This window comes from Orcinus orca, chromosome 3, assembly GCF_937001465.1.
Source record: "Orcinus orca chromosome 3, mOrcOrc1.1, whole genome shotgun sequence".
Lineage (NCBI taxonomy): Eukaryota > Metazoa > Chordata > Mammalia > Artiodactyla > Delphinidae > Orcinus > Orcinus orca.
This window is the reverse complement of record NC_064561.1, coordinates 138,212,781-138,226,452: the sequence shown is the minus strand read 5'-3', so window position 1 is coordinate 138,226,452 and position 13,672 is coordinate 138,212,781. Positions and strand designations below refer to the sequence as shown.

The 13,672-nt window shown below is 36.3% G+C and overlaps 1 protein-coding gene across 4 annotated transcripts in view; it reads right to left on the bottom strand.

Annotated features, from left to right (window-relative positions):
- The window catches only part of PDE4D (phosphodiesterase 4D), a 1,454,760-nt gene that overhangs the window by 1,189,557 nt on the left and 251,531 nt on the right, over window positions 1–13,672 (bottom strand). The window contains exon 1 of one of the 4 annotated variants that reach the window (XM_049707914.1): window positions 6,613–6,767. The exons of 2 other annotated variants lie outside the window; for them this stretch is intronic. The gene's annotated coding sequence lies outside the window, so the exon portion shown is untranslated. Of the gene's footprint in view, window positions 1–6,612; window positions 6,768–13,672 lie in introns of those variants that run through there. One more of the 4 variants, XM_049707908.1, reaches the window with a different exon arrangement.

Here is a 13,672-nt window from a genome sequence, read left to right as displayed (position 1 = left end):
GGATACAAAATTAATGCACAGAAATCTCTTGCATTCCTATACACTAAAGATGAAAAATCTGAAAGAGAAATTATGGAAACACTTCCATTTACAATTGCAACAAAACGAATAAAATACCTAGGAATAAAGCTACCTAGGGAGACAAAAGACCTATATGCAGAAAAGTATAAGACACTGATGAACAAAATTAAAGATGATACCAACAGATGGAGAGATATACCAACTTCTTGGATTGGACGAATCAATATTTTGAAACTGACTATACTACTCAAAGCAATCTACAGATTCAATGCAATCCCTATCAAATTACCAATGGCATTTTTTACAGAAGTAGAACAAAAAAACTTAATATTTGTATGGAGACACAAAAGACCTCGAATACCCAAAGCAGTCTTGAGGGAAAAAAACAGTGCTGGAGGAATCACACTCCCTGACTTCAGACTACACTACAAAGCTACAGTAATCAAGACAATATGGCACTGGCACAAAAACAGAAATATAGATATGGAACAGGATAGGAAGCCCAGAGATAAACCCACGCACCTATGGTGAACTAATCTATGACAAAGGAGACAAAAATACACAATGGAGAAAAGACAGCCTCTTCAATAAGTGGTGCTGGGAAAACTGGACAGCTACATGTAAAATAATGAAATTAGAACACTCCCTAACACCATACACAAAAATAAACTCAAAATGAATTAGAGACCTAAATGTAAGGCCGGACACTCTAAAACTCTTAAGAGGAAAACATAGGAAGAACATTCTTTGACATAAATCACAGCAAGATCTTTTCTGATCCATCACCTACAGTAATGGAAATAAAAACAAAAATAAAGAAATGAGACATAATGAAACTTCAAAGCTTATGCAGAGCAAAGGAAACCACAAACAAGACAAAAAGACAACCCTCAGAATGGAGAAAATATTTGCAAACGAATCAACGGACAAAGGATTAATCTCCAAAATATATAAGCAGCCCATGCAGCTCAATATTAAAGAAACAAACAACCCAATCCAAAACTGGGCAGAAGACCTAAGTAGACATTTCGCCAAAGAAGACATACAGATGGCCAAGAAGCACATGAAAAACTGCTCAACATCACTAATTATTAGAGAAATGCAAATCAAAACTACAATGAGGTATCACCTCACACCAGTCAGAATGGACATCATCAGAAAATCTACAAATAACAAATGCTGGAGAGTGTGTGGAGGAAAGGGAACCCTCTTGCACTGTGAATGAGAATGTAAATTGATACAGCCACTATGGAGAACAGTATGGAGGTTCCTAAAAAACTAAAAATATATGAACAGACCAATCACAAGCACTGAAATTGAAACTGTGATTAAATATCTTCCACCAAACAAGAGCCCAGGACCAGATGGCTTCACAGGTGAATCATATCAAACATTTAGAGAAGAGCTAACACCTATCCTTCTGAAACTCTTCCAAAATATAGCAGAGGGAGGAACACTACCAAACTCATTCTACGAGGCCACCATCACCCTGATAACAAAATCAGACAAAGATGTCACAAAGAAAGAAAACTACAGGCCAATACCACTGATGAACACAGAAGCAAAAATCCTCAATAAAATACTAGCAAACAGAATCCAACAGCACATTAAAAGGATCATACACCATGATCAAGTGGGGTTTATTCCAGGAATGCAAGAATTCTTCAATATACGCAAATCAATCAACGTGATACACCATACTAACAAATTGAAGGAGAAAAACCATATGATCATCTCAATCGATGCAGAGAAAGCTTTTGACAAAATTCAACACCCATTTATGACAAAAACCCTGCAGAAAGTAGGCATAGAGGGAACTTTCCTCCACATAATAAAGGCCATATATGACAAACACACAGCCAACATCATCCTCAATGGAGAAAACATGAAAACATTTCCACTAAGATCAGGAACAAGACAAGGTTGCCCACTCTCACCACTATTATTCAACATAGTTTTGGAAGTTTTAGCCACAGCAATCAGAGAAGAAAAAGAAATAAAGTGAATCCAAATTGGAAAAGAAGAAGTGAAGCAGTCACTGCTTGCAGATGACATGATACTATACATAGAAAATCCTAAAGATGCCACCAGAAAACTATTAGAGATAATCAATGAATTTGGTAAAGTAGCAGGATACAAAATTAATGCACAGAAATCTCTGGCATTCCTATACACTAATGATGAAAAATCTGAAAAAGAAATTAAGGAAACACTCTCATTTACCACTGCAACAAAAAAGAAAAAATTACCTAGGAATAAACCTACCTAAGGAGACAAAAACCTGTATGCAGAAATCTATAAGACACTGATGAAAAATATTAAAGATGATACAAACAGATGGAGAGATATGCCATGTTCTTGGATTGGAGGAATCAACATTGTGAAAATGACTGTACTACCTAAAGCAATCTACAGATTCAATGCAATCCCTATCAAACTACCACTGGCATTTTTCACAGAACTAGAAGAAAATATTTCACTATTTGTATGGAAACACAAAAGACCCTGAATAGCCAAAACAATCTTGAGAACGAAAAATAGAGCTGGAGGAATCAGGTTCCCTGACTTCAGACTATACTGCAAAGCTACAGTAATCAAGAGAGTATGGTACTGGCACAAAAACAGAAATATAGATCAATGGAACAGGATAGAAAGCCCAGAGATAAATCCATGCACATATGGTCACCTTTTCCTTGATAAAGGAGGCAAGAATATACAGTGGAGAAAAGACAGACTTTTCAATAAGTGGTGCTGGGAAAACTGGACAGGTACATGTAAAAGTATGAAATTAGAACACTCCCTAACACCATACACAAAAATAAAATGGATTAGAGACCTAAATGTAAGCCCAGACACTATCAAACTCTTAGAGGAAAACATAGGCAGAACACTCTATGACATAAATCACAGCAAGATCCTTTCTGACCCACCTCCCAGAGTAATGGAAATAAAAACAAAAATAAACATATGGGACCTAATGAAGCTTAAAAGCTTTTGCACAGCAAATGAAACCATAAACAAGACGAAAAGACAACCCTCAGAATGGGAGAAAATATTTGGAAATGAAGCAACTGACAAAGGATTAATCTCCAAAATGTACAAGCAGCTCGTGCAGCTCAATATCAAAAAAATAAACAACCCAATCCAAAAATGGGCAGAAGACCTAAATAGAAACTTCTCCAAAGAAGATATACAGATTGCCAACAAACACATGAAAGAATGCTCAACATCATTAACCATTAGAGAAATGCAAATCAAAACTAAAATCAGATATCATCTCACACCAGTCAGAATGGCCATCATCAAAAAATCTATAAACAATAAATACTGGAGAGGGTGTGGAGAAAAGGGAACCCTCTTGCACTGTTGGTGGGAATGTAAATTGATACAGCCACTATGGAGAACAGTATGGAGGTCCTTAAAAAACTAAAAATAGGAGTACCATATGACCCAGCAATCCCACTACTGGGCATATACCCTGAGAAAACCATAATTCAAAAAGAGTCATGTACCAAAATGTTCATTGCAGCTCTATTTACAATAGCCCGGAGATGGAAACAACCTAAGTGTCCATCATTGGATGAATGGATAAAGAAGATATGGCACATATATACAATGGAATATTACTCAGCCATAAAAAGAAACGAAATTGAGTTATTTGTAGTGAGGTGGATGGACCTAGAGTCTGTCATACAGAGTGAAGTAAGTCAGAAAGAGAAAAACAAATACCATATGCTAACACATATATATGGAATCTAAGGGGAAAAAATGTCATGAAGAACCTACGGGTAAGACAGGAATAAAGACACAGACCTACTAGAGAATGGACTTCAGGATATGGGGAGGGGGAAGGGTAAGCTGTGACAAAGCGAGCGAGTGGCATTGACATATATACACTACCAAATATAAAATAGATAGCTAGTGGGAAGCAGCCACATAGCACAGGGAGATCAGCTTTGTGCTTTGTGACCACCTAGAGGGGTGGGCTAGGGAGGGTGCGAGGGAGGGAGATGCAAGAGGGAAGAGATATGGTAACATATGTATATGTATAACTCATTCATTTTGTTATAAAGCAGAAACTAACACACGATTGTAAAGCAATTACACTCCAATAAAGATGTTTAAAAAAAAAAACTAACCAAAAATAGAATTACCATATGATCCAGCCATCCCACTACTGTTCATATACCCAGAGAAAACCATAATTCAGAAAGACACATTCACCCCAATGTTCATTGCAGCACTACTTACAATAGCCAGGTCATGGAAGCAACCTAAATGCCCATCGATAGATGAATGGATAAAGAAGTTGTGGTACATATATACAATGGAATATTATTCAGCCATAAAAAGGAACGAAATTGAGTCATTTGCTGAGACATGGGTGGACCTAATGACTGTCATACAGAGTGAAGTAAGTCAGAAAGAGCAAAACAAATATCGTATATTAACGCATGTATGTGGAACCTAGAAAAATGGTACAGATGAACTGGTTTGCAGGGCAGAAGTTGAGACCAAGTTGACACCAAGGGGGGAAAACCACGGTGGGGTGGGGATGGTGGTGTGCTGAATTGGGCGATTGGGATTGACATGTATACACTGATGTGTATGAAACTGATGACTAATAAGAACTTGCAGTATAAAAAAACAAACAAATAAACAATACTAAACTTTCTTTGGGTTATTTGTATGGAAATACGTTAATATAAATATTTCAGACATTACATGAAATTTCTAAAAATCTTATATGTTCTGGTATAATGTTATAAGTCATAATTCTAGTTATTACTTAAAAATGTATATCTCAGAAATAACTAAATTTCCTTGTCAATTGCATTATTATGAACTTTCATCAACTCTATAACCGTGTTCATTTTTAAGTCTTTTGTCATTTACAGACAGTTCTGGGTGTACTCTGATGCTTTTGCAAAAATGTTCCTATAAAAGGGTTTCATCTTCAAGGAATTCATGGAAAAGACTCTGACAAGTACAGGTTTCTGGTAACTGAGTATACTGCTGAACTGAATGAATAAGCATTTTCAGAACTCTAATGGAAAACTGATGAATTCATACAAGTGCTAACAAAAGATCAAGATGAAAAAAAATTAATTACATGGGACTGAGTGAACTGATGAGGATGATTATAATTTTTGTGACTTTCTGTTTGAATAAAAAATAAAAATCCCACAAGGACTCAGAGGCAAAAAATATACAAATCAATTTTCACTGCAAAGTAAAGGAGCTGTTACAGTGGAGGATTCCTGGACTGAATGTCAATATTATGACATAGTATGAATGGGTTTCGTGTGTGGTAATTGCAATCATTGTTGCTTTTGTTGTGGTCATGCATTTACAATGCTTGGTGTCAGTTTATTTATCTCTTGTAAAAATAAAATACAGTGTGTGTGTGTCAAAAAAAAAAAACTATCAGTACAGAGAAGCTGTCATTCCAGCGATGTTGCTGAAGCAATAGGACGTAAACCTTGTGGGAAGTATATAACTTGGTGGCAAGGTTATGTGTGTGGAGTCTGCTTGAATGATGCAGAACAGAGAAAAACTGAGCTGTGTGATAGAGAAATGGTCCCGATGATATCTCTGGAGTCCTAGGTCCGGACCTACCTACCCCCTGGGCTTCTCAATTATCTGATCCATTTAATTTGGATTAGTATCAATTGCCACCAGTATCTCCAACAAAATCCATGCCTAAAAGAATACATGGTAACATATCTAAGAGATAAAGTAACAAAAAATTGTATGGAAAAAATACACACCCTAAAGGGTCTCAGCAAATAATTCAGATGAGACCATAATAGTCCTAGTAAACCATTCTCTTCTGTGAGACCAGCCGGGACCTCTAAGAATGATGACCCCAAATCCTTCTGTCTTGAGCCCCTACAACATTGCCACCTCTGTCCCTGGCACTATGAGGGCCAGCGTAAAATCAAGATGGCAGTTCAGCTGTGGAGAAGAGCTATTCATAACTAAAGATATCCATAATAGTTTAAGTGATTATGTGCCAAAAATGAGTTCCACTAACAGCAAAGGTGAGAGACGTCCCACTGTGAGCTGATGCAGTACAAGGGAAGGGCGACTCCCTTAGGCAATTGTTTAATACACTCCCTTTAATCACTCTCTTGTTAGCCCTGTTCAAGGCTGGTTCTTCACAAATAGAATCTATAACCAACTGTTCTATCTTTGCTATCTTTCAAAAAGAACCACTTTCGCATTTTAATGCTTTGTATACAAAATGGCTCAGTAGGATATGTAAATTTAAATGGCTTCAATTAAAGCAGTTTTAAGCAAATGCAATACAAAGTTTAGTAACATTAAGACAATGAAATGCTGTGGGAAATACTTTAAAATAGCAGCAGATATTAAGCAATACTCTGGCTATCATTATGGTTCTGTTCTCCTAAGACAATAATTTAGTGGCTGACAGGAGTGCAGGCAGGACTTGCCTTTTGAGTACTAAGCCTTTTGAGCCAAGGAATAATCCTCCTTTCTTACAACTTTAAATCTTTTAAGTCTCTGATCAATTCTTCCTGGGTTACCAGGTGAATCAGCAATAATTTCCTGGCACTGATGTTTTACCTTGGTTGCGCATCATGGTCCAAAATACTGCAGTTCTAGTCTTTAGCCTCATGTGCTGGTAAATCCAAACTCAGGAAGCCACATCAAAGGCGTGCTCTTGAAACACCAACAGAGGTGAGGTGGTGTCTCAGAGCCAGCGCCTCCTCCTACAGACATGTTTCCGACAAGAAAGACTGCAGATGTTTCCCAACCACCTGTGTGCTAAATTGGGTAAAGCAGGTTATTCCACAAAGGTCCAGGGAGTATAATTATTACCAAGCATTTTCATAGCAGTCAGCACGGTACTACCTGTTCACAACACATGAAGAAGGCTTAGACTCAGCCCATGGAAGAGAAATGGTAAAGTGAAACCTCCATGGAGCCAGTATATTTTTCAGTTTCTCACCAAGAAATTAAGAGTGCCTCTGCAGACAGTGAGGAAGAACAAATAAAATTATTTAAAAGGTTTTCAGAGACTGAGAAGAAGAAATGTGAAAATTTAATGAAAACAGTGAACACATGCAAATGCAGCACCAGCCATACCACTAATAGAAAACATTACTGGAAACTGGAGGAGGGGATAGTTCCAGTTTTTCCTTAATACTTAGTGGAGAGGATTTCTGAAACTCAACTGAAAACTCAGCATGCATATAAACAGCTCAAAGGAAAATGTCATGGGAATAAGACTATCAAGAAACATGTAACCTCATACATATGAGATGTAGCTATATAGTCTTGAAGAACAGCAGAAGGAGGCCATGGCTACACACACACACACACACACACACACACACACACATGCCAAGAGTAAATCACATACTTGTGATCCAATTGTCATTCATTCCGACACATATTCATTAAGTTTACTTCGTAGTATTTTTGCTAGGCATTTGAAGATCTATAATACCCTTCTCATGTTAAAATTTTAATGATTATTATTTTTATTAACACTGTCAGGTTCCAAGGGTCACTGAATAGACATAGTTCTTAAACCAGTGGTTCCACAATTTAGGATTTTATGGAACAATAAAATTTTTACATTAAAAAAATTTTGAGATCAATAGAGTGCCAACATTTTATTTTGCAAATTAAAGGCCTTACAAAATAATTACCATCTACTAGAAGTAACATTTCCTTTTTTTTTTTTTTCCACAAAGGGAAATTTTAACAAAGTAAAATAGGAAGGTTAGACTCAGAAGAAAAGGTAATTTCTCAAGGAACAAATTATTGTGGTCTTCAAATACTTTTTCTGGACCATTCTTCCACTTTCTGGTACTCCAATTATGCATATATTGCTGTATGTAATGGTGTCTCACATTTCTTTGAGGTTCTGTTTATTTTTCTTCATTACTTTTCTGTTATTTATATTATATAATATTTATCAATATATCTTTATTAATTCTTTCTACTGACAGGTCATATCTTCTGTTGAACCCCTCTAGTAAATTTTTCATTTAGGTTATTTTAACTTTCAACTCTGGAATTTCTCTTTGGTTCTTTTTTACAATTTCTATTTTTTTATTGACATTCTTCATTTGATGAAATACTGTCCTCATATTTTCCTTTACTTTTTAAATTATGATAATCCTTTAATTCTTTTTTAATTGAAGTATAGTGCTGTACAGTATTATATAAGTTACAGGTGCACAATACAGTGAGTCACAATTTTTAAAGGTTATACTCCATTTATAATTATTATAAAATATTGGCTATATTCCCTGTGTTGTACAATATGTCATTATATTTTATTATATACTTAATAGTTTGTACCTCTTAATCCCCTACTCCTATCTTGCCCCTCCCCCTACCACAGGTAACCACGAGTGTAACCTGTGGTTATACTAATGTAACCTCATACATATAAGATGTAGCTATATAGTCTTGAAGAATAGCAGAGGGAGGCCATGGCTACACACACACACACACACACACACACACACACACACACACACACACACACACAGTATTTGCCTTTCTCTGTCTGACTTATTTCATTTAGCATAATGCTCTCCAAGTCCACCTATGTTGCTGCAAATGGCAAAAATTCATTCTTTTTTATGGCTAAGTAGTATTCCATTGTGTGTGGTGTGTGTGTGTGTGTGTATTTATCCATTCATTTGTTGATAGACACTTAGGTTGCTTCCATATCTTGGCAATTGTAAATAATGCTGCTATGAACACTGAGGTGCCTGTATCTTTTCGAATTAGTGTTTTTGTTTTTTTCTATCCTTTAATTCTTTGAACATATTTATAATAGTTGTTTTGACATCTTTCTCTGCTAAATATGAGATCTTGGTCTTCTCAAATGCAATTTCTCTTGCCTCCTTTTTTTTTTTCCTGTGTATGAATCCCACTTTCCTGCTTCTTTGCATGCCTTATAATTTTTTGTTGTTGAAATTGGACATTTTCAACAATATATTTCAGCAACTCTGGATACTGTTTCCCACACTGTGGGGCTTGTCATTGTTTTTGCTTAATTATTTCGTGATTTAACTGGCTTATTTCAGTGAAGTCTATTTGCCCTGCAGTTTGCAACATCTGACGTCACTCTTCAGAGGGCACAGCCTTGAACATGCTCACAATCACCCCAAGATGACGGTGGTTTTAGCATGGCTCTTCTTGACTGCCTCTTTCCCTGATCTCAGTTAAGCTGTGTGCCTCTGTTAGTAAAACACAGGACTATTAGCTTCTGTTAATTGCTGGCTGATTTCTCTATTGTTTTCAACAATTCCCTGGGAGATCAACTGTTCCACAATTTAATTCAATTCAATTTGGGACACTTCTGGGGTTTTTGAGGCTTGTTACAACCCCAGAAGGACTCTTCTTAGCTGTCTCTTCCTCTGGTACTATCTGTTAAACTTCTAGCTGGCCTATAATTTATCTTTTTGTTATCATGGAGCTAGCAGCCTCTTCTTAATTGTTTAGTACCAAAATCTCCATTTTTCTCAACAGTAGTCTAAGACTTAAATGTTTTCACATTCTGATCCAAATAAAGTCAGTTCCTTTGGGGAGAACTATGAGGTTCTCTGTCTTATAGCCTGCTCTCCCCCTGGGAAAAGATCTCTGCACCACTGCTCTGGATCTGGGGAGGGAATAGTGGCCTGTTTCTCTCAGAGTAGACTCTGCTTGTAAAACAGGTGTTACCCAGGGACGATAGCCTCTGGTCTTCTAGACTTACCTCTTCTGGGAACCTCTGTCCTGTGAGCAAGCTGGGATGAGGGTGATTGGAGCCCATTATCCTTGGCCTGCCATGCTTATGATCAAATTTTACCCTATAGGATGGGGATGGAAGCCCTAGACTTTTAAGTCTTGCCTGGCAGAGTTCTACAACATAGAACTGGGGATAAGGATTAGAAATGCTGGTGGCCTGCCCCTCCATGGTAGATATTGTAGCCCTAGACTGGAAGCTTCGGGGAGAGGAAGTTCCATGTTTTCTACTACAACCACCTGGAATGTAGGTTCTATTATGATGAGCTGGTGGGGACAGAGGGAGAGGTAGTAGGTCATGGCTTAAATGCTAGAAACTCTGGCTGTTTTGGCCTCAACTTAGTAGATTTTCTTTAAATGTTTCTCCATTTGCTGTATGTCCCTTGGACAATTTCCAGAGACTTAAGTGGTTAGGTTTTTAAAATAATTTTCTCTAGTTATGGTTATTTCAGTGAGGAGCCAGTCCATAGGGCTACTCATGCTGCTATTTCAGAAGTACATCATCAGTCTATTTTTCCTCATTGTGCCACAGGCTGGTGAAAATTTTATAATAGCTCTATATCAGGCTATAGACTGGCATTTATGGACCACAGCCTAACAAGTTCCATTACATTTTTCAAAGAAAGGTAACTCCTTAAAGAAAGCTCTAAACTAGCATCTCACATTTTAGTGTGCATAACAACCACCAGAAGAGATTTTTTAAAGTTCAGAATCCCATCTCCAACCCACAAGTTCTTATTTATGATGTCTGGGGTAAAACCAAAGAAACTGCACTTTTAAAGAGTATCCTGGTGGTGCTTCTCAAAATTTAATGTAAAAATGAATCATCTGACTACCTGGGATATTTGTTGATAAGATTTTCATTCTGGAATAATTTTAAATTTATAGATTCTTAATTTGGGCAAGGTATCATGGTTATGTAATATGTTAATATTAGGGGAAGCTGGGTAAAGTGTATAGGAGAATCCTCTGTACTATCTTTGCAACTATTCTGCAAATTAACATCAATATAATGTTATTAACTAAACTGTAGATATTCTTAGGATTTCATCAATTTCTCCATTAATATACTTTTTCTGTTTCAGGATGCCACATTGCCTTTAGTCTGGGACCTTCGCAAAATGCAGATTCTGCATTTACTTAAAGGTATTTTCTACAATATTATTAGTTACAAGTATACTGAAACTTCCCAGAGTTCTTTGACTCAGATAATTTTTTCCGCCATGAACCCTCTAGTTAATTATACATATCCATTCATCTTACTTATCCATTCATCTGTTGCTGGACATTTAGTTTGCTTCCATATCTTGGCAATTGTAAACAATGCTGCTATGAACACTGGGGTGCATGTATCTTTTTGAATTAGTGTTTTCATTTTTTCAGATATATACCCAGGAGTGGAATTGCTGGGTCATATGGTAGTTCTATTTTTAGTTTTCTGAGAAACCTCCATGCTATTTTCCACAGTGGCTGTTCCACTTTATCACCAACAGTGCACAACAGCATCTTCTCCACAGCCTTGCATTAACATTCAGTTTTAAATATTTTCTAATTTTTATTATGTTTTTGCTTTGACTCATGTGTTGTTTAGAAGTGTGTTTATTAATTTTCAAATCTATCTGGGATTTTTTGTTGTTTTTTGCTTAAATTCTTAATTTAATTTCCTGGCAATCAGATATTGTCTCTTCCCAATTCTCCCTATTCTCTCCTTCTAGAATGCCTATTAAACAGTGAATTTTCTCTTTCTCTCCAACGTGTCTCTTAACTTTTCTCTCATATTTTCTTTTTCTCCTTAATGCATTCTGGTTGATTTCTTTAAATTACATTAAAGTTGATTGAGTCTCTCTTAAGTTATATCTAATTTGTTGTTTAACACATTTGATAATTTTTTATTTCTTGCAAACCTAACTTTTCTTATTCGTAATTTGTTTTTACATTTTAATCATTTTTAATATTCTTATTTTATACTATTCTATTGGATATTTCCATCATTAGAAGGTATTAAATTTTAATCCTGCTCATTGTTATGTTTTATAACTCTTATTCATTGGGGGCCTTTTTTCTTATGTTTTATAATTTTAGGTTATAATTTAATCTTTAGAAGGAATTTATCTGTAGGAATCCTATGAAGCTTTGGTTTAATGGTAATCTCCTTCCCAAGAAGCTTGCAAATGGTTTTGCCAGATGTTTAAGAGTTATCAGTGGCCTAGAGTCTTCTGGGTTAATTTCTCAAGTTGTGGTTCTTTTCCATATTATACAAGGAGTACAGATTCAAATCCCAAATCCAAATGAGCCACAAATCCTCAGTGATATGTGGTTGGAGAAAATATTATTTTCTAAGACACATCTTTCTTGTTTCTTCTGTGCTGATGGTGGATTTTTTTTTTCTAGAGCCTCCTATTCAAAACAACTTTGTGCTGAAGATCCGTTTCAACCCACAGAGTCCCAATTTTTCATTTCATATATCCACATAGTTGTTAAAACATAAGCCCTTGGTTTAAGGAGACTAATTACATCCTCCCAAGAGTGACCACAGCATCATTCACATGTTTATCCCTGAGGTTTTCAATTCTATCTTTATTTCTGACTCACAGTGATACCTTTATTTCCTTTCAAGATCAGATATACATGAAACAGTTTATTTAATCTGGTATTTCTAAGTGTTTGCATAAGGTACAATACTAAAGTTATCAGCCATGTTTCTAGAACTGAAAGTAAAAAATAACTTCTTTCTAATAAGAATCAATGATATCACAATTGGCAAGCTATGAATCATTGTAACTTACCAATTGTGAAACTTTTTAAGCTCAAAAGTGTTTTATCTAAGACTGTTTTATCCCTTAGTCCCAGTTTCAGGAAACTATATTAAAAAATATATAATGAATGTCCATACGTAGCACAGAACTCCAATTAAATAGAAACTTTACACTGTACTTCACATGGATCCAAATGAGTCCTTAAATTTTTCTGGACTCTCTCAGAAGTTCTTCCAATCATATTTTTCTACACTGTCTAAGCACAGATCACTTTCCATATAAGTTTTCTCTGTTCACTATCAACAAATTTCATCAGCTTTTCTTCTTTCTTCCCATGCATTCAATATAGCTTTTCTAAGAGCCTGCTATATTTTAGACACTGGGGAATTCGCCCAAAACAAATCTAACCCCTGGTCTCACAGAGTTTAAATCTTAGTGCAGGGGAAAGAATAAAAATAATAAACAAATTAATAAATGTATTTTAGGTTGAAATGAAAATTATAAATTAACAAATATATTTTAGGTTGAACCATAGGGAATGGCCAATATTTGATTGTTCCTGACCCATAAAAAAGGTAATTTCATATCATTTGACTTAATAGAGTATGACAAGTGATGATAAGCGTTATGAAGAAGAAGAAGCCAGGGTAAGTTGATTGGGAGTGATGGGGTGGGTGTGAGTGTGCTATTTTAGATACCATGGCTACAAATTCTCTCTCAGAACGTGTTTTTTGAACAGAGATGGGAATGAAATGAAGAAGTGAGTGATATGGATATCTGGAGGAAGAACACTCCAATGAGAGGAATATGCATGTGGAAAGCTTCTGAGAAGGAAGGGTGGATGGCATATTCAATGAACATCAAGGAAAGCAGAGGAACCCAAGTGGAATAAATGAGAGTAAGAACAGTGTGAGATGAGAGCAGAGAGGGGGCCAGGGGCAGACCCTGTAATGCCATGTCAGCCACAGTAAAAACTTACTATCTCCCTGCTAGTGAGATGTGAAGCCCTTGGAAAGTTTGGACAGCAGAGTGGCAAAACCAGACTTGTATTTTCAGTGGTGTGGAGGCCAGCCTCCAGGGGGCAGGATGGCCATAGAGAACTTAGTGAGGAGGCTATT